Consider the following 19,400-nt stretch of genomic DNA (forward strand, 5'->3'; position numbering starts at 1 on the left):
AAAAATAATGATAATAAAAGTTCTCGTCCCTCCCTCGGGTAAAGCAATTTCGGTTCAAAGACCTAGTCTTCAACTTACGACGAATTTTAAAAATCATATTCTTAACTTAATGAGATAAAGTAAATTTTTGTTTTTAAATTCACACAACTTAAATATAAAATTCAAAATTAATAAAAAAAAATAATCACACCAAACTTAAAATTTGAAATGCATAAAGTTAAAATTTCATATTTTAAAAATTAAAAATTCACACCAAACTTAATTTAAAAATTCATAAATTCATATCAAACTTATATTAATTTTTTAAATATTTATAATTTTAAATATATTGTTTTTATTAAAGTTTACAATATTAATTTAAGATTTAAATATTAATTTTAAAAACATGGTAAAAAAAATTAAAAATCTTTTTGTCTTTTTATCCCACTTTAATCAATCAAATATTATCAAAAATATGCGCCCCTCTTTTCGGTAAAGTAATTTCGGTTCCAAGACCTAATTTAACTCATGACGAATTTTTGAAATATTTTGGGTTGATTGATTAAAGATATTTATACCTTAAGAATAAACGTTAAATTTCGCAGTGATGTAATAAATTTTTGAACGATATCAATAATTTCGGTCGCCAAACCTAATTTTATTTAATACCAATTTAATACTTTTTAGCGAACAAATTAGCGTTTATTATCAAAAGGTTAAAAATAAAAATAAAAATAAAAACTGTACAGACATACCTGTGAAATAGATTTCTTAGTTATATGATCTATTATATTCATAAGATAGTCGGTTTAATTGATTTTCCATGGCTGCATAGGCGTAACCTCGAGCATTCATTGTCTTTTCTTCTAAACATATGAACGGTCCGTCTCTGCATAAAGTAACAAATTCGGTATTTGAATAGGTTTGATTATTTGAACATTTACCTCCATGTGACCATTTTCCGCATTTGTGACATCGTTCTAGGTGTCGTGCTCTTCTTTTTGCTGCGGATTTTGATTTTCCTTTACCAAATTGTAACTTATTATCTTCGCATCTGGATCCTTTTCTAACTCCGTCCATTCTTTCTCTGATTACTGATACTAATTCACTCGGTAGTATGTCATTATTTCTTTTAGTGATCAAAGCGTGTAGCATTAGACCATGGTTTAATTCACAGGCAGTCTTCATTTCGTAAAAACCTAAAAAAATAAAAATTCAGAATGGGGGGAGAAGACTAGTTCTTTAGGGTCTGCTAGGGAAAGACCATACGTGTTCCATTTTCGAGAACTACACGAAAACAGACAATCTAACTCTAACAGAAATATATATTATCCTTTAAAGACTTGATTCTCCCCACACTTAGTTAGCTGTGGTGTCGAAATTGTGATTAACTTCGTTGTCGACTTCCATCGGACCATGTATGTAATGTTTAATTCTGTGACCATTAACTTTAAATTCAATCCCATTTGAATTTATCAATTCTATCGTTCCGTATGGGAAAACTCTTTTGACTATGAATGGTCCAGACCATCTTGATTTCAATTTTCCAGGAAATAGCTTGAATCGTGAATTGAAAAGAAGAACTCTGTCTCCTTCTTTGAATTCTTTTGAACTTCTGATTCTTTTATCATGCCATTTCTTCGTTCTTTCCTTATAGATTAATGAATTTTCGTATGCTTCATGTCTTAATTCTTCTAATTCATTTAGTTGACTTAATCGTAGACGTCCGGCTTCATGTAAATCAAGATTACATGTTTTCAAAGCCCAAAATGCTTTGTGTTCAATTTCTACTGGAAGATGACATGCTTTTCCATAAACAAGTCTAAAAGGTGTGGTTCCGATTGGAGTTTTGTAGGCTGTTCTAAAAGCCCAGAGTGCATCCTCCAATTTAATGGACCATTCCTTCGGATTTGATCCTACGGTTTTCTCTAGAATACGTTTTAAAGCTCGGTTTGTATTTTCAACTTGTCCACTTGTTTGTGGATGATATGCGGTGGAGATTTTATGAGTTACTCCATATCTTTTAAGAACTTTCTCAAGTTGATTATTACAGAAATGAGTACCCCGATCACTTATTAAAGCTTTCGGTGTTCCAAACCTTGCAAAAAGACGTTTTAAAAAGTTGACTACAACTCGTGCATCGTTAGTTGGGAGAGCTTGTGCTTCCGCCCATTTAGATACATAATCAATGGCTACGAGTATATATAGATTATTATGAGATTTTGGAAATGGACCCATAAAGTCAATACCCCAAATGTCAAATACTTCACATACTTGGATGACATTTTGTGGCATTTCATCACGTTGACTTATTCTTCCGGTCCTTTGACATGCATCACAGGATTTGCAAAGAAGGTGTGCGTCTTTGTAAATTGTAGGCCAATAGAATCCAGCTTCATAAACTTTTCTTGCTGTTAGTTGAGGCCCATAATGCCCTCCTGTTGGTCCTGTGTGACAATGGTTTAAAATTTTACTAGCTTCATCTCCAAATACACATCGGCGTATTATTCCATCGGGACAACTTTTAAACAGATGTGGATCTTCCCAGAAATAGTGTTTTATATCACTGAAGAATTTCTTTCGTCTTTGGTACGATAATCCTTTTTCAAGGAATCCACAAACTAAGTAGTTTGCATAGTCTGCAAACCATGGGATTTCTTTATAATCTATCTTCAATAGATATTCATCAGGAAAGTTGTCTTGTATGGCCGATTCATTTAGAACTTCTAACTCAGGATTTTCAAGACGAGAAAGATGATCAGCGGCGAGATTTTCTGCTCCTCTTTTATCTCGGATTTCAATATCAAACTCTTGTAAGAGTAAAATCCAACGGATTAATCTTGGTTTAGCATCTTGTTTTGAAAATAGGTATCTAAGAGCAGAATGGTCGGTATAGACCACCGTTTTTGCTAGAACGAGATATGATCGAAATTTGTCAAAAGCAAAGACAATAGCAAGGAGTTCTTTTTCAGTAGTTGTATAGTTCGTTTGTGCTCCTTGTAACGTCTTACTAGCATAATATATAGGTTGAAATCGTTTTTCAATCCTTTGTCCTAAAACGGCTCCCATTGCAAAATCACTTGCATCGCACATTAGTTCAAATGGTAGATTCCAATTTGGTGTTATCATGATCGGTGCATTAGTGAGTTTTTCTTTAAGAATATTAAAAGATTTGATACATTCATCTGAAAAGATGAATGGCGCATCCTTTTCTAGGAGTTTATTCATAGGAGTGGCAATTTTAGAAAAATCTTTTATGAAACGTCGGTAAAAACCGGCATGCCCTAGAAAACTCCTAACTCCTCTAACATTGGTGGGATGTGGAAGTTTAGCAATTACATATACTTTAGCTCTATCCACTTCAATTCCTTCTTTTGAAATTTTATGTCCAAGAACGATGCCTTCTTTAACCATGAAATGGCATTTCTCCCAATTAAGTACTAGATTTGATTTTTCGCATCTAATTAGCATTCGTTCCAGATTAACTAGACATGATTTAAATGTATCACCGAAGACTGAAAAGTCATCCATGAATACTTCCATGCATTCTTCTATCATGTCGTGAAAAATCGCCATCATACACCTTTGAAAGGTTGCAGGGGCGTTACAAAGTCCAAATGGCATGCGTTTGTAAGCAAAAGTACCATAAGGGCACGTAAATGTGGTTTTCTCTTGATCTTCGGGTGCTATTGGAATTTGAAAATATCCGGAAAATCCATCTAGAAAACAATAGTAACTATTTCCGGCTAATCTTTCCAACATTTGATCTATGAAAGGTAAGGGAAAGTGATCTTTTCTGGTGGCGTCATTTAATTTTCTATAATCAATACATACACGCCATCCTGTTACAGTCCTAGTAGGAATAAGCTCATTTTTCTCATTTGTGATGACAGTCATGCCACCCTTCTTAGGTACGCATTGAACTGGGCTTACCCATGGACTATCAGAAATTGGATATATCAAACCTGCATCTAGCAGTTTAATAATCTCTTTCTTAACTACATCTTGCATATTAGGATTTAGTCTTCTTTGGCGTTGCACATACGTTTTATGACCTTCTTCCATAAGGATTTTATGTGTGCAATACGAAGGACTTATTCCTTTAATATCATGAATCTTCCATGCAATGGCTGGTTTATGAGCTTTCAACACAGAAATGAGTTGTGATTTCTCATTTTCAGTAAGAGAAGACGATATTATTACAGGTAATTCAGATTCACCATGTAAATAAGCGTATTCCAAATGGTTTGGAAGTGGCTTTAACTCTAATTTCGGAGGTTCTTCTATCGATGATTTATATCGATATCTGTCTTCTTCTTTTAGCATTTGAATTTCTTCTGTTGTTGGTTCATATCCATTAGCTATAAGTGTAGCTAACATTTCAGCTTCATCAATTGGTTCATTACTTTCTCCTAAAGAACATTCTCCTGTTCCTTGTAATTCTGGAAATTCTTCCAATAATTCTGCATGTGCATCTATAGTTTTAATATAATAACATGTATCATCTGCAGATTGTGGTTGTTGCATTGCTCTATCAACTGAAAAGGTAACACTCTCATCCTCTATACTTAGGGTCAGTTTCTTACCGAACACGTCTATCATTGCTTTAGCCGTGTTTAAGAATGGTCTTCCTAATATGAGAGGAACTTGAGAATCTTCTTCCATGTCCAAAACAACAAAATCTACTGGAAATACTAAAGTACCAACTTTAACTAGCATGTTCTCCATTATCCCTCTAGGATATTTTATTGATCTATCGGCTAGTTGTATGCTTATTCTGGTTGGTTTCAATTCTCCAAGGTCTAGTTTAGCGTATAGTGAATACGGCATTAGATTTATACTAGCACCTAAGTCTGCCAATGCTTCTATTGAACTAAGACTACCCAGAAAACATGGAATTGTGAAACTTCCTGGATCAGATAGTTTTTCTGGTATCTTATTCAACAGCACTGCTGAACAATTAGCATTCATAGTAACAGCCGAGAGTTCTTTCATTTTCTTTCTATTCGTGATTAGATCTTTCAAGAATTTAGCATATCTAGGCATTCCTGAAATTACATCAATGAAAGGAAGATTTACATTTATTTGTTTAAACATATCCAAGAATTTGGATTGCTCGGCTTCAAGTTTCTCTTTCTTCATTTTACTCGGGTAAGGAAGTGGTGGTTGGTATGGTTTAACATAAGGTTTATCCTTAACTGTGTTATCTTTATTAACCTTTTCAACTACCGGTTCTTTTTCCTTATCCTGATCAGGTTGTGGTTCTTGTGGAGTAGGAATAGTTTCATCAGAAGTTACAGGTATTTCAGGTGGTTTAAGTGTTGTACCACTTCTTGTGGTAATAGCTTTAGCTGTTTCATTCCGGGGGTTAGCATTTGTATCACTAGGTAAACTTCCCGGTTTTCTTTCACCTATTAACCTTGCTAGGTTACTTACTTCTTGTTCCAGATTTTGAATAGAAGCTTGTTGATTTCTAAATGCTTGAGCATTTTGTTCATTGGTTTGTTTTTGAGATGTGAAAAACTGCGTTTGAGTTTCAACTAGCTTCGTCATCATATCTTCTAAATTCGGCTTTTTATCATCGGTTTGTTGTGGTGGTTTGTTTTGAAAATTCGGTCTTTGCTGATTATAAGTATTATTGGATACTTGTTGATTGCTAGGACCTTGTTGGTTGTTGTATGGAATATTTCGGTTATAATTCTGGTTTTGATTGTAAATTGGTCTTGGCGGTTGATAATTATTCTGATAATTATTTCCAGGCCTTTGGTTTATGTATGAAATATTCTCTCTTTGTTCCATTGTTAATTCAATACTGAGACAATCTTTTGTCAAATGTGGTCCTCCACACTGCTCACAACTAATTCGTATTGAGTGAATATCCTTAGTCATCTTTTCCATTCGTCTCTCGAAAGCATCTATCTTTGCTGAAATGGAATCTAAGTCATGGCTAGAATCGGCTCTAGCTGCTTTAGATGATCTAATGATGTCTTTTTCTTGGTGCCACTCATGTGAGTGGGAAGCAGTGTTATCAATAATTTTGTAAGCATCAGTTTCGGTTTTCTTCATAATAGAACCACCAGCTGCTATATCTATGTCTTTTCTTGTAGTGATGTCGCATCCTCGGTAGAATATTTGTACTATTTGACAGGTGTCTAAACCATGTTGCGGACATCCTCTTAGTAACTTTCCATATCTTGTCCACGCCTCATATAGAGTTTCATTTGGCTTCTGTGTGAACGTAACAATTTCTGCTTGAAGTCTTACGGCTTTAGATGCAGGAAAGAATTGTTTAAGAAATTTGTCAATTAAAACGTCCCATGTATCAATCGCCCCTTCAGGTAACGATTCCAACCAATCTTTGGCTTCTCCCTTTAAAGTCCAGGGAAATAACATGAGATATATCTGTTCATCCTCCACTTCTCGGATTTTAAATAGTGTGCAGATCCTATTAAAGGTACGTAGATGTTCATTTGGATCTTCCTTCGGCGCACCACTAAATTGGCATTGATTAGTCACCATGTGTAGAATTTGTCCTTTGATTTCATAATCTGGCGCATTAATGTCTGGATGAGTAATTGCGTGACCTTGGCCAGTGCATTTAGCTCTCATTCGGTCTTCCATACTTAAAGGTTCCAGATTCTCCATAATTGAATTTGTTGACTCGGTATCACTAGATGCTTCAGATTTAATAGTTCGTTCCTCAACAATCTCTGTTTGAATGATTGGTGGTTCCGGAGGAAAGTTTAATGGTTCAGGATCTATGAACCGTTCCTGAATATTCTCTGGATTCTCAATTGTGAGGTTGGGTTCAAAAAATGGATTATCGGAAATTTGAACTGAAGTACTTGGTCGACTGGATGACGATTCTAAAGAAAAATCAACGGCGGTTATATTTGTTAAACGATGTCTTGATCGAGTTACAGGTGGTGAACGTACAAAAGGTGATGAACGTCTTGCTCGGTGCATTCACAGAATATCCTATTAGTTTTTAAAAGGAAAGAAAAATTATAATAAGTTATCCAATCAATAGACTTTTCTGATTTTGCCCACGTTTCGAATAGCCAAAAGATGCAGCAGAGGGGCAGGATTCGTTTGGTCTCAATATAATTGAGGACTGTTTGGCTCCAATAACCCGGTCCACGTACAAATCCAACTATTACTACGAACTAGAAAATTTTGATGTCTATTAATTTAACCACTCAAAATAAATTTTCGTAATTTTAAGAAATTTAGATAAGAAGTAGAATAAAAATCTATGTCCTAAAAACTAGAATGGCGAGAAATAAGAAAGACAAAGAGTTCGTCGCAAAAGGTCGAAAAAGAAAAATGGTTGAAAAATAAAAGGTGACGGAAAAATAAAAGAAACTTATAAAAACTTAAAAATACTTAACTAATTTAACCTTATTACTACAACTAACTTAAAATTATAATCGCAAATTGAAATTACTAATTGGAATGATAATTGGTACATAGTAAAAGGTGTCTAAAAATATTAAAGCTTACAGGAAAAACTAAATCCCAAATGGAAATAACTTAAAAAGAAACTAAAACTTAAAAAGGCGTCGCAAAATTTTAAAGCACCTAAATCTTAGTCTAAAGAAAAAGCACTTAAGGAATTCTACGGCAAAGCCTAAAAATCTAGGAGTAAAAATAACTATAGCTAAAACTAAGTTTAAAATTAAATATGAGCTAAAAAAAAAAAATACAAATTTTACGCTACAACGATTAAAAAGGTACAAAATATAAAAATATACAAAAAGTTGTAAAAAGTACAATTTTTATAAAAATATTATTTTTATATTATTTATTTTATAAAATTACTAATTTTACAATTTAATAAAACTAATTAAACTAAAATATATAAATAAAAAGTAAAAGTAAAAATAAAACTAATAATAATAATAATAATAATTAAGTTTTAATAATAATAATAATAAATTAAAACCCGTAATCAATGCTTGATTAGGGTTTTTGTCCGTGTGTCAGAAACCCTCCGCGAGTCGCGGCAAATAAAGAAGAAATCCCCGCGAGTCGCGGGGATCCAGAATTCAGTTGACAGGTTTTACTTTTTACGCGTTTTTCTTTATTTATTTTTTTTTTTTATTTTATGTTTTCTGTTTTTTTTAAAATAAATAAAAGATGTTTAATAAAATTTATATTTTTATAAACTAAAATAGAAATAAAGAAACTTATAAAACTTAAATATTTAACAAAATCTTAAAAATGCTTATATTTTTGTTTTTCTTTTTATATTTTTGAATAATTAAAACGTATTTTTACAAAAACGACTTTTAATAAAAGTAACTAAAAATCTTTTTTTTTTTTTTATATTAGCGTTGCGCTTCCGGCTTTTAAGATAGTTCCCCGGCAGCGGCGCCAAAAATACTTGATGCCGAACGAGGTGTATATAAAATAGTTATTATTTTACTAGAAAAATACTATTAAATACGATACAATTTTACACAAGATATTTATTTATTTATAGAATGGATATACTTAAACCTTGCTACAACACTTATAGGCAGTGTACCTAATCGTACAGTAGTGTAGTTTTTAGTAAGTCCGGTTCGTTCCACAGGGAAATCTTTAAACAAAGCTCAACGCTATATTAGTTTACTTTTATAAAAATACAAATATATATATAAGTAATATTATTATTATAAAGGGGGGTTTTTACCGTTTAATGACCGGTTTGTCGATTTTAAGACTTTAGTCGCAGTTAAAACCTAATGTAAAATATAAAATAAATACAAGACTTAAATTAAAGCGTAAAGTAAATAACGATAATGAAATTGCGAATAATAAAAGTGCGATAAAATAAACTTGCGATAATTAAAAAGTACGATAATTAAAAGTGCGATAAAATAAAATAAATAAAAGTGCGATAATTAGAAGTGCAATTAAATATAAAATAAAGGAAATTAAATATGAAATAAAAGAATTATGCTTATTTAAACTTCCGTAATCATGATGTTTGACGTGTTGATTTTAGTTTTATGCCCATGGGTTAATTGTCCTTTGTCCTGGATTATTCAATATGTCCGTCTGGTTTTTGTCCATAACAGTCCATCAGTCATAAATATAAATTGCAAGTGTCCTTGTCAAATTATTATTATACCCGAAGATAAATATTCCAACTAATTGGGGATTCGAATTGTAACAAGGTTTTAATACTTTGTTTAATGAATACACCAGGTTATCGACTGCGTGTAAACCAAGGTTTTACTACTTTGTTAACAATTACACCAATTACCCTTGAATGTAATTTCACCCCTGTTTTGATTATTCTAGTGGCTATTAATCCATTCCCGTGTCCGGTTAAATGAACGATTATTCGTACATATAAATACCCCGCCCATCGTGTCCGATCGAGTGTATATGGTAATTTATAGGGACGCCCAATTGTAAATCTTTATATTAACATTAACAAACTTTCATTTAGTTAAACAAATATAAAGCCCATTAATAGCCCATAGTCTAGTTTCCACAAGTGTCGTTCTTTTATCCAAACCCCAATTATGGTACAAAGCCCAATTACCCAATTTTAGTAATTAGCCCAACATCATGATTACTTCGTTTTAAACAAGCATAATAATAACTTAGCTACGAGACATTAATATAAAAAGGTTGAACATAACTTACAATGATTAAAAATAGCGTAGCGTTACACGGACAGAATTTCGACTTACACCCTTACAACATTCGCTAACATACCCTTATTATTAGAATTATAATTAAAATTAAAATATAAATTATAAATATAAATATATTTACGTATGAAGAGGAAGAGAAAAAAGATATGTTAATTTGATCAGAATTCGGTTGGCTTTATAGCCAGACTTGAAAATTGGGGCTCCGCGACTCGCGGCAAAATGGCCTTAAAACTCCGCGAGTCGCGGAGAGATATTTACAGCTCACACCCTTGGAGTTTCTTGCTGCCGACGGTTTTTAATATATATATATAATATATATATATAATTAATATAATTAATTATATATTATATTATATTTATATACATAGTTAACTTGTAATTTTTAGTCCGTTGCGTCGAGCGTTAAGAGTTGACTCTGGTCCCGGTTCCGGATTTTCGAACGTCCTCGCGTACAATTTAATATCTTGTACTTTGCGTTTTGAATCTTGTACTCTTGTGATTTCGAGACGTTTCTTATCAATAATTGGAACCTTTTTGATTGTCTTTTGTACTTTTGAGCTTTTTGGTCGTTTGCGTCTTCAATTCGTCGAATCTGTCTTTTGTCTTCACCTTTTATTCTTTAAACGAATATCACTTGTAAATAGAACAATTGCAACTAAAAGCTTGTCTTTCTTGAGGAATAATGCTATGAAATATATGTTCGTTTTTAGCATTATCATACACGTTGCAAATTATTTATATATCAAATACAGTCAAAAAGGAAAGATTTCTTAAAATTGAATGGATAATGCTATGATAATGCTAAAAACGAACATATATTTCATAGCATTATTCCTCAAGAAAGACAAGCTTTTAGTTGCAATTGTTCTATTTACAAGTGATATTCGTTTAAATAATAAAAGGTGAAGACAAAAGACAGATTCGACGAATTGAAGACGCAAACGACCAAAAAGCTCAAAAGAACAAAAGACAATCAAAAAGGTTCCAATTATTGATAAGAAACGTCTCGAAATTACAAGAGTACAAGATTCAAAACGCAAAGTACAAGATATTAAATTATACGCAAGGACGTTCGAAAATCCGGAACCGGGACCAGAGTCAACTCTTAACGCTCGACGCAACGGACTAAAAATTACAAGTTAACTATGTATATAAATATAATATAATATATAATTAATTATATTAATTATATATATTATATATATATATTAAAAACCGTCGGCAGCAGGAAACTCCAAGGGTGTGAGCTGTAAATACCTCTCCGCGACTCGCGGAGTTTGAAGGGCATTTTGCCGCGAGTCGCGGAGCCCCAAAAATCAAGTCTGGCTATAAAGCAAACCGAATTCTGATCAAAAAACACATCTTTTTCTCTTCCTCTTCATACGTAAATATATTTATATTTATAATTTATATTTTAATTTTAATTATAATTCTAATAATAAGGGTATGTTAGCGAATGTTGTAAGGGTGTAAGTCGAAATTCTGTCCGTGTAACGCTACGCTATTTTTAATCATTGTAAGTTATGTTCAACCTTTTTACGTTAATGTCTCGTAGCTAAGTTATTATTATGCTTGTTTAAAACGAAGTAATCATGATGTTGGGCTAATTACTAAAATTGGGTAATTGGGCTTTGTACCATAATTGGGGTTTGGATAAAAGAACGACACTTGTGGAAACTAGACTATGGGCTATTAATGGGCTTTATATTTGTTTAACTAAATGAAAGTTTGTTAATGTTAATATAAAGATTTACAATTGGGCGTCCCTATAAATTACCATATACACTCGATCGGACACGATGGGCGGGGTATTTATATGTACGAATAATCGTTCATTTAACCGGACACGGGAATGGATTAATAGCCACTAGAATAATCAAAACAGGGGTGAAATTACATTCAAGGGTAATTGGTGTAATTGTTAACAAAGTAGTAAAACCTTGGTTTACACGCAGTCGATAACCTGGTGTATTCATTAAACAAAGTATTAAAACCTTGTTACAATTCGAATCCCCAATTAGTTGGAATATTTATCTTCGGGTATAATAATAATTTGACAAGGACACTTGCAATTTATATTTATGACTGATGGACTGTTATGGACAAAAACCAGACGGACATATTGAATAATCCAGGACAAAGGACAATTAACCCATGGGCATAAAACTAAAATCAACACGTCAAACATCATGATTACGGAAGTTTAAATAAGCATAATTCTTTTATTTCATATTTAATTTCCTTTATTTTATATTTAATTGCACTTCTAATTATCGCACTTTTATTTATTTTATTTTATCGCACTTTTAATTATCGTACTTTTTAATTATCGCAAGTTTATTTTATCGCACTTTTATTATTCGCAATTTCATTATCGTTATTTACTTTACGCTTTAATTTAAGTCTTGTATTTATTTTATATTTTACATTAGGTTTTAACTGCGACTAAAGTCTTAAAATCGACAAACCAGTCATTAAACGGTAAAAACCCCCCTTTATAATAATAATATTACTTATATATATATTTGTATTTTTATAAAAGTAAACTAATATAGCGTTGAGCTTTGTTTAAAGATTTCCCTGTGGAACGAACCGGACTTACTAAAAACTACACTACTGTACGATTAGGTACACTGCCTATAAGTGTTGTAGCAAGGTTTAAGTATATCCATTCTATAAATAAATAAATATCTTGTGTAAAATTGTATCGTATTTAATAGTATTTTTCTAGTAAAATAATAACTATTTTAAATACACCTCGCTTCGCATCAAGTATTTTTGGCGCCGCTGCCGGGGAACTATCTTAAAAGCCGGAAGCGCAACGCTAATATAAAAAAAAAAAAAAAGATTTTTAGTTACTTTTATTAAAAGTCGTTTTTGTAAAAATACGTTTTAATTATTCAAAAATATAAAAAGAAAAACAAAAATATAAGCATTTTTAAGATTTTGTTAAATATTTAAGTTTTATAAGTTTCTTTATTTCTATTTTAGTTTATAAAAATATAAATTTTATTAAACATCTTTTATTTATTTTAAAAAAAACAGAAAACATAAAATAAAAAAAAAAAAAAAAATAAAGAAAAACGCGTAAAAAGTAAAACCTGTCAACTGAATTCTGGATCCCCGCGACTCGCGGGGATTTCTTCTTTATTTGCCGCGACTCGCGGAAGGTTTCTGACACACGGACAAAAACCCTAATCAAGCATTGATTACGGGTTTTAATTTATTATTATTATTATTAAAACTTAATTATTATTATTATTATTATTAGTTTTATTTTTACTTTTACTTTTTATTTATATATTTTAGTTTAATTAGTTTTATTAAATTGTAAAATTAGTAATTTTATAAAATAAATAATATAAAAATAATATTTTTATAAAAATTGTACTTTTTACAACTTTTTGTATATTTTTATATTTTGTACCTTTTTAATCGTTGTAGCGTAAAATTTGTATTTTTTTTTTAGCTCATATTTAATTTTAAACTTAGTTTTAGCTATAGTTATTTTTACTCCTAGATTTTTAGGCTTTGCCGTAGAATTCCTTAAGTGCTTTTTCTTTAGACTAAGATTTAGGTGCTTTAAAATTTTGCGACGCCTTTTTAAGTTTTAGTTTCTTTTTAAGTTATTTCCATTTGGGATTTAGTTTTTCCTGTAAGCTTTAATATTTTTAGACACCTTTTACTATGTACCAATTATCATTCCAATTAGTAATTTCAATTTGCGATTATAATTTTAAGTTAGTTGTAGTAATAAGGTTAAATTAGTTAAGTATTTTTAAGTTTTTATAAGTTTCTTTTATTTTTCCGTCACCTTTTATTTTTCAACCATTTTTCTTTTTCGACCTTTTGCGACGAACTCTTTGTCTTTCTTATTTCTCGCCATTCTAGTTTTTAGGACATAGATTTTTATTCTACTTCTTATCTAAATTTCTTAAAATTACGAAAATTTATTTTGAGTGGTTAAATTAATAGACATCAAAATTTTCTGGTTCGTAGTAATAGTTGGATTTGTACGTGGACCGGGTTATTGGAGCCAAACAGTCCTCAATTATATTGAGACCAAACGAATCCTGCCCCTCTGCTGCATCTTTTGGCTATTCGAAACGTGGGCAAAATCAGAAAAGTCTATTGATTGGATAACTTATTATAATTTTTCTTTCCTTTTAAAAACTAATAGGATATTCAGTGAATGCACCGAGCAAGACGTTCATCACCTTTTGTACGTTCACCACCTGTAACTCGATCAAGACATCGTTTAACAAATATAACCGCCGTTGATTTTTCTTTAGAATCGTCATCCAGTCGACCAAGTACTTCAACTCAAATTTCCGATAATCCAGTTTTTGAAACAAACCTCACAATTGAGAATCCAGAAAATATTCAGGAACGGTTCGTAGATCCTGAACCACTAAACTTTCCTCCGGAACCACCAATCATTCAAACAGAGATTGTTGAGGAACGAACTATTAAATCAGAATCATTCAGTGATACCGATTCAACAAATTCAATTATGGAGAATCTGGAACCTTTAAGTATGGAAGACCGAATGAGAGCTAAACGCACTGGCCAAGGTCACGCAATTACTCATCCAGACATTAATGCGCCAGATTATGAAATCAAAGGACAAATTCTACACATGGTGACTAATCAATGCCAATTTAGTGGTGCGCCGAAGGAAGATCCAAATGAACATCTACGTACCTTTAATAGGATCTGCACACTATTTAAAATACGAGAAGTGGAGGATGAACAGATATATCTCATGTTATTTCCCTGGACTTTAAAGGGAGAAGCCAAAGATTGGTTGGAATCGTTACCTGAAGGGGCGATCGATACATGGGATGTTTTAGTTGACAAATTTCTTAAACAATTTTTTCCTGCATCTAAAGCCGTAAGACTTCAAGCAGAAATTGTTACGTTCACACAGAAGCCAAATGAAACTCTATATGAGGCGTGGACAAGATATGGAAAGTTATTAAGAGGATGTCCGCAACATGGTTTAGACACCTGTCAAATAGTACAAATATTCTACCGAGGATGCGACATCACTACAAGAAAAGACATAGATATAGCAGCTGGTGGTTCTATTATGAAGAAAACCGAAACTGATGCTTACAAAATTATTGATAACACTGCTTCCCACTCACATGAGTGGCACCAAGAAAAAGACATCATTAGATCATCTAAAGCAGCTAGAGCCGATTCTAGCCATGACTTAGATTCCATTTCAGCAAAGATAGATGCTTTCGAGAGACGAATGGAAAAGATGACTAAGGATATTCACTCAATACGAATTAGTTGTGAGCAGTGTGGAGGACCACATTTGACAAAAGATTGTCTCAGTATTGAATTAACAATGGAACAAAGAGAGAATATTTCATACATAAACCAAAGGCCTGGAAATAATTATCAGAATAATTATCAACCGCCAAGACCAATTTACAATCAAAACCAGAATTATAACCGAAATATTCCATACAACAACCAACAAGGTCCTAGCAATCAACAAGTATCCAATAATACTTATAATCAGCAAAGACCGAATTTTCAAAACAAACCACCACAACAAACCGATGATAAAAAGCCGAATTTAGAAGATATGATGACGAAGCTAGTTGAAACTCAAACGCAGTTTTTCACATCTCAAAAACAAACCAATGAACAAAATGCTCAAGCATTTAGAAATCAACAAGCTTCTATTCAAAATCTGGAACAAGAAGTAAGTAACCTAGCAAGGTTAATAGGTGAAAGAAAACCGGGAAGTTTACCTAGTGATACAAATGCTAACCCCCGGAATGAAACAGCTAAAGCTATTACCACAAGAAGTGGTACAACACTTAAACCACCTGAAATACCTGTAACTTCTGATGAAACTATTCCTACTCCACAAGAACCACAACCTGATCAAGATAAGGAAAAAGAACCGGTAGTTGAAAAGGTTAATGAAGATAACACAGTTAAGGATAAACCTTATGTTAAACCATACCAACCACCACTTCCTTACCCGAGTAAAATGAAGAAAGAAAAACTTGAAGCCGAGCAATCCAAATTCTTGGATATGTTTAAACAGATAAATGTAAATCTTCCTTTCATTGATGTGATTTCAGGAATGCCAAGATATGCTAAATTCTTGAAAGATCTGATTACGAATAGAAAGAAAATGGAAGAACTCTCGGCTGTTACTATGAATGCTAATTGTTCAGCAGTGCTGTTGAATAAGATACCAGAAAAACTATCTGATCCAGGAAGTTTCACAATTCCATGTTTTCTGGGTAGTCTTAGTTCAATAGAAGCATTAGCAGATTTAGGTGCTAGTATAAATCTAATGCCGTATTCACTATACGCTAAACTAGACCTTGGAGAATTAAAACCAACCAGAATAAGCATACAACTAGCCGATAGATCAATAAAATATCCTAGAGGGATAATGGAGAACATGCTAGTTAAAGTTGGTACTTTAGTATTTCCAGTAGATTTTGTTGTTTTGGACATGGAAGAAGATTCTCAAGTTCCTCTCATATTAGGAAGACCATTCTTAAACACGGCTAAAGCAATGATAGACGTGTTCGGTAAGAAACTGACCCTAAGTATAGAGGATGAGAGTGTTACCTTTTCAGTTGATAGAGCAATGCAACAACCACAATCTGCAGATGATACATGTTATTATATTCAAACTATAGATGCACATGCAGAATTATTAGAAGAATTTCCAGAATTACAAGGAACAGGAGAATGTTCTTTAGGAGAAGGTAATGAACCAATTGATGAAGCTGAAATGTTGGCTACACTTATAGCTAATGGATATGAACCAACAACAGAAGAAATTCAAATGCTAAAAGAAGAAGACAGATATCGATATAAATCATCGATAGAAGAACCTCCGAAATTAGAGTTAAAGCCACTTCCAAATCATTTGGAATACGCTTATTTACATGGTGAATCTGAATTACCTGTAATAATATCGTCTTCTCTTACTGAAAATGAGAAATCACAACTCATTTCTGTGTTGAAAGCTCATAAACCAGCCATTGCATGGAAGATTCATGATATTAAAGGAATAAGTCCTTCGTATTGCACACATAAAATCCTTATGGAAGAAGGTCATAAAACGTATGTGCAACGCCAACGAAGACTAAATCCTAATATGCAAGATGTAGTTAAGAAAGAGATTATTAAACTGCTAGATGCAGGTTTGATATATCCAATCTCTGATAGTCCATGGGTAAGCCCAGTTCAATGCGTACCTAAGAAGGGTGGCATGACTGTCATCACAAATGAGAAAAATGAGCTTATTCCTACTAGGACTGTAACAGGATGGCGTGTATGTATTGATTATAGAAAATTAAATGACGCCACCAGAAAAGATCACTTTCCCTTACCTTTCATAGATCAAATGTTGGAAAGATTAGCCGGAAATAGTTACTATTGTTTTCTAGATGGATTTTCCGGATATTTTCAAATTCCAATAGCACCCGAGGACCAAGAGAAAACCACATTCACGTGCCCTTATGGTACTTTTGCTTACAAACGCATGCCATTTGGACTTTGTAACGCCCCTGCAACCTTTCAAAGGTGTATGATGGCGATTTTTCATGACATGATAGAAGAATGCATGGAAGTATTCATGGATGACTTTTCAGTCTTCGGTGATACATTTAAATCATGTCTAGTTAATCTGGAACGAATGCTAATTAGATGCGAAAAATCAAATCTAGTACTTAATTGGGAGAAATGCCATTTCATGGTTAAAGAAGGCATCGTTCTTGGACATAAAATTTCAAAAGAAGGAATTGAAGTGGATAGAGCTAAAGTAGATGTAATTGCTAAACTTCCACATCCCACCAATGTTAGAGGAGTTAGGAGTTTTCTAGGGCATGCCGGTTTTTACCGACGTTTCATAAAAGATTTTTCTAAAATTGCCACTCCTATGAATAAACTCCTAGAAAAGGATGCGCCATTCATCTTTTCAGATGAGTGTATCAAATCTTTTAATATTCTTAAAGAGAAACTCACTAATGCACCGATCATGATAACACCAAATTGGAATCTACCATTTGAACTAATGTGCGATGCAAGTGATTTTGCAATGGGAGCCGTTTTAGGACAAAGGATTGAAAAACGATTTCAACCTATATATTATGCTAGTAAGACGTTACAAGGAGCACAAACGAACTATACAACTACTGAAAAAGAACTCCTTGCTATTGTCTTTGCTTTTGACAAATTTCGATCATATCTCGTTCTAGCAAAAACGGTGGTCTATACCGACCATTCTGCTCTTAGATACCTATTTTCAAAACAAGATGCTAAACCAAGATTAATCCGTTGGATTTTACTCTTACAAGAGTTTGATATTGAAATCCGAGATAAAAGAGGAGCAGAAAATCTCGCCGCTGATCATCTTTCTCGTCTTGAAAATCCTGAGTTAGAAGTTCTAAATGAATCGGCCATACAAGACAACTTTCCTGATGAATATCTATTGAAGATAGATTATAAAGAAATCCGATGGTTTGCAGACTATGCAAACTACTTAGTTTGTGGATTCCTTGAAAAAGGATTATCGTACCAAAGACGAAAGAAATTCTTCAGTGATATAAAACACTATTTCTGGGAAGATCCACATCTGTTTAAAAGTTGTCCCGATGGAATAATACGCCGATGTGTATTTGGAGATGAAGCTAGTAAAATTTTAAACCATTGTCACACAGGACCAACAGGAGGGCATTATGGGCCTCAACTAACAGCAAGAAAAGTTTATGAAGCTGGATTCTATTGGCCTACAATTTACAAAGACGCACACCTTCTTTGCAAATCCTGTGATGCATGTCAAAGGACCGGAAGAATAAGTCAACGTGATGAAATGCCACAAAATGTCATCCAAGTATGTGAAGTATTTGACATTTGGGGTATTGACTTTATGGGTCCATTTCCAAAATCTCATAATAATCTATATATACTCGTAGCCATTGATTATGTATCTAAATGGGCGGAAGCACAAGCTCTCCCAACTAACGATGCACGAGTTGTAGTCAACTTTTTGAAACGTCTTTTTGCAAGGTTTGGAACACCGAAAGCTTTAATAAGTGATCGGGGTACTCATTTCTGTAATAATCAACTTGAGAAAGTTCTTAAAAGATATGGAGTAACTCATAAAATCTCCACCGCATATCATCCACAAACAAGTGGACAAGTTGAAAATACAAACCGAGCTTTAAAACGTATTCTAGAGAAAACCGTAGGATCAAATCCGAAGGAATGGTCCATTAAATTGGAGGATGCACTCTGGGCTTTTAGAACAGCCTACAAAACTCCAATTGGAACCACACCTTTTAGACTTGTGTATGGAAAAGCATGTCATCTTCCAGTAGAAATTGAACACAAAGCATTTTGGGCTTTGAAGACATGTAATCTTGATTTACATGAAGCCGGACGTCTACGATTAAGTCAACTAAACGAATTAGAAGAATTAAGACATGAAGCATACGAAAATTCGTTAATCTATAAGGAAAGAACGAAGAAATGGCATGATAAAAGAATCAGAAGTTCAAAAGAATTCAAAGAAGGAGACAGAGTTCTTCTTTTCAATTCACGATTCAAGCTATTTCCTGGAAAATTGAAATCAAGATGGTCTGGACCATTCATAGTCAAAAGAGTTTTCCCATACGGAACGATAGAATTGATAAATTCAAATGGGATTGAATTTAAAGTTAATGGTCACAGAATTAAACATTACATACATGGTCCGATGGAAGTCGACAACGAAGT

The sequence above is a fragment of the Rutidosis leptorrhynchoides genome, chromosome 4, assembly GCF_046630445.1.
Source record: "Rutidosis leptorrhynchoides isolate AG116_Rl617_1_P2 chromosome 4, CSIRO_AGI_Rlap_v1, whole genome shotgun sequence".
Classification (NCBI taxonomy): Eukaryota; Viridiplantae; Streptophyta; class Magnoliopsida; order Asterales; family Asteraceae; genus Rutidosis; species Rutidosis leptorrhynchoides.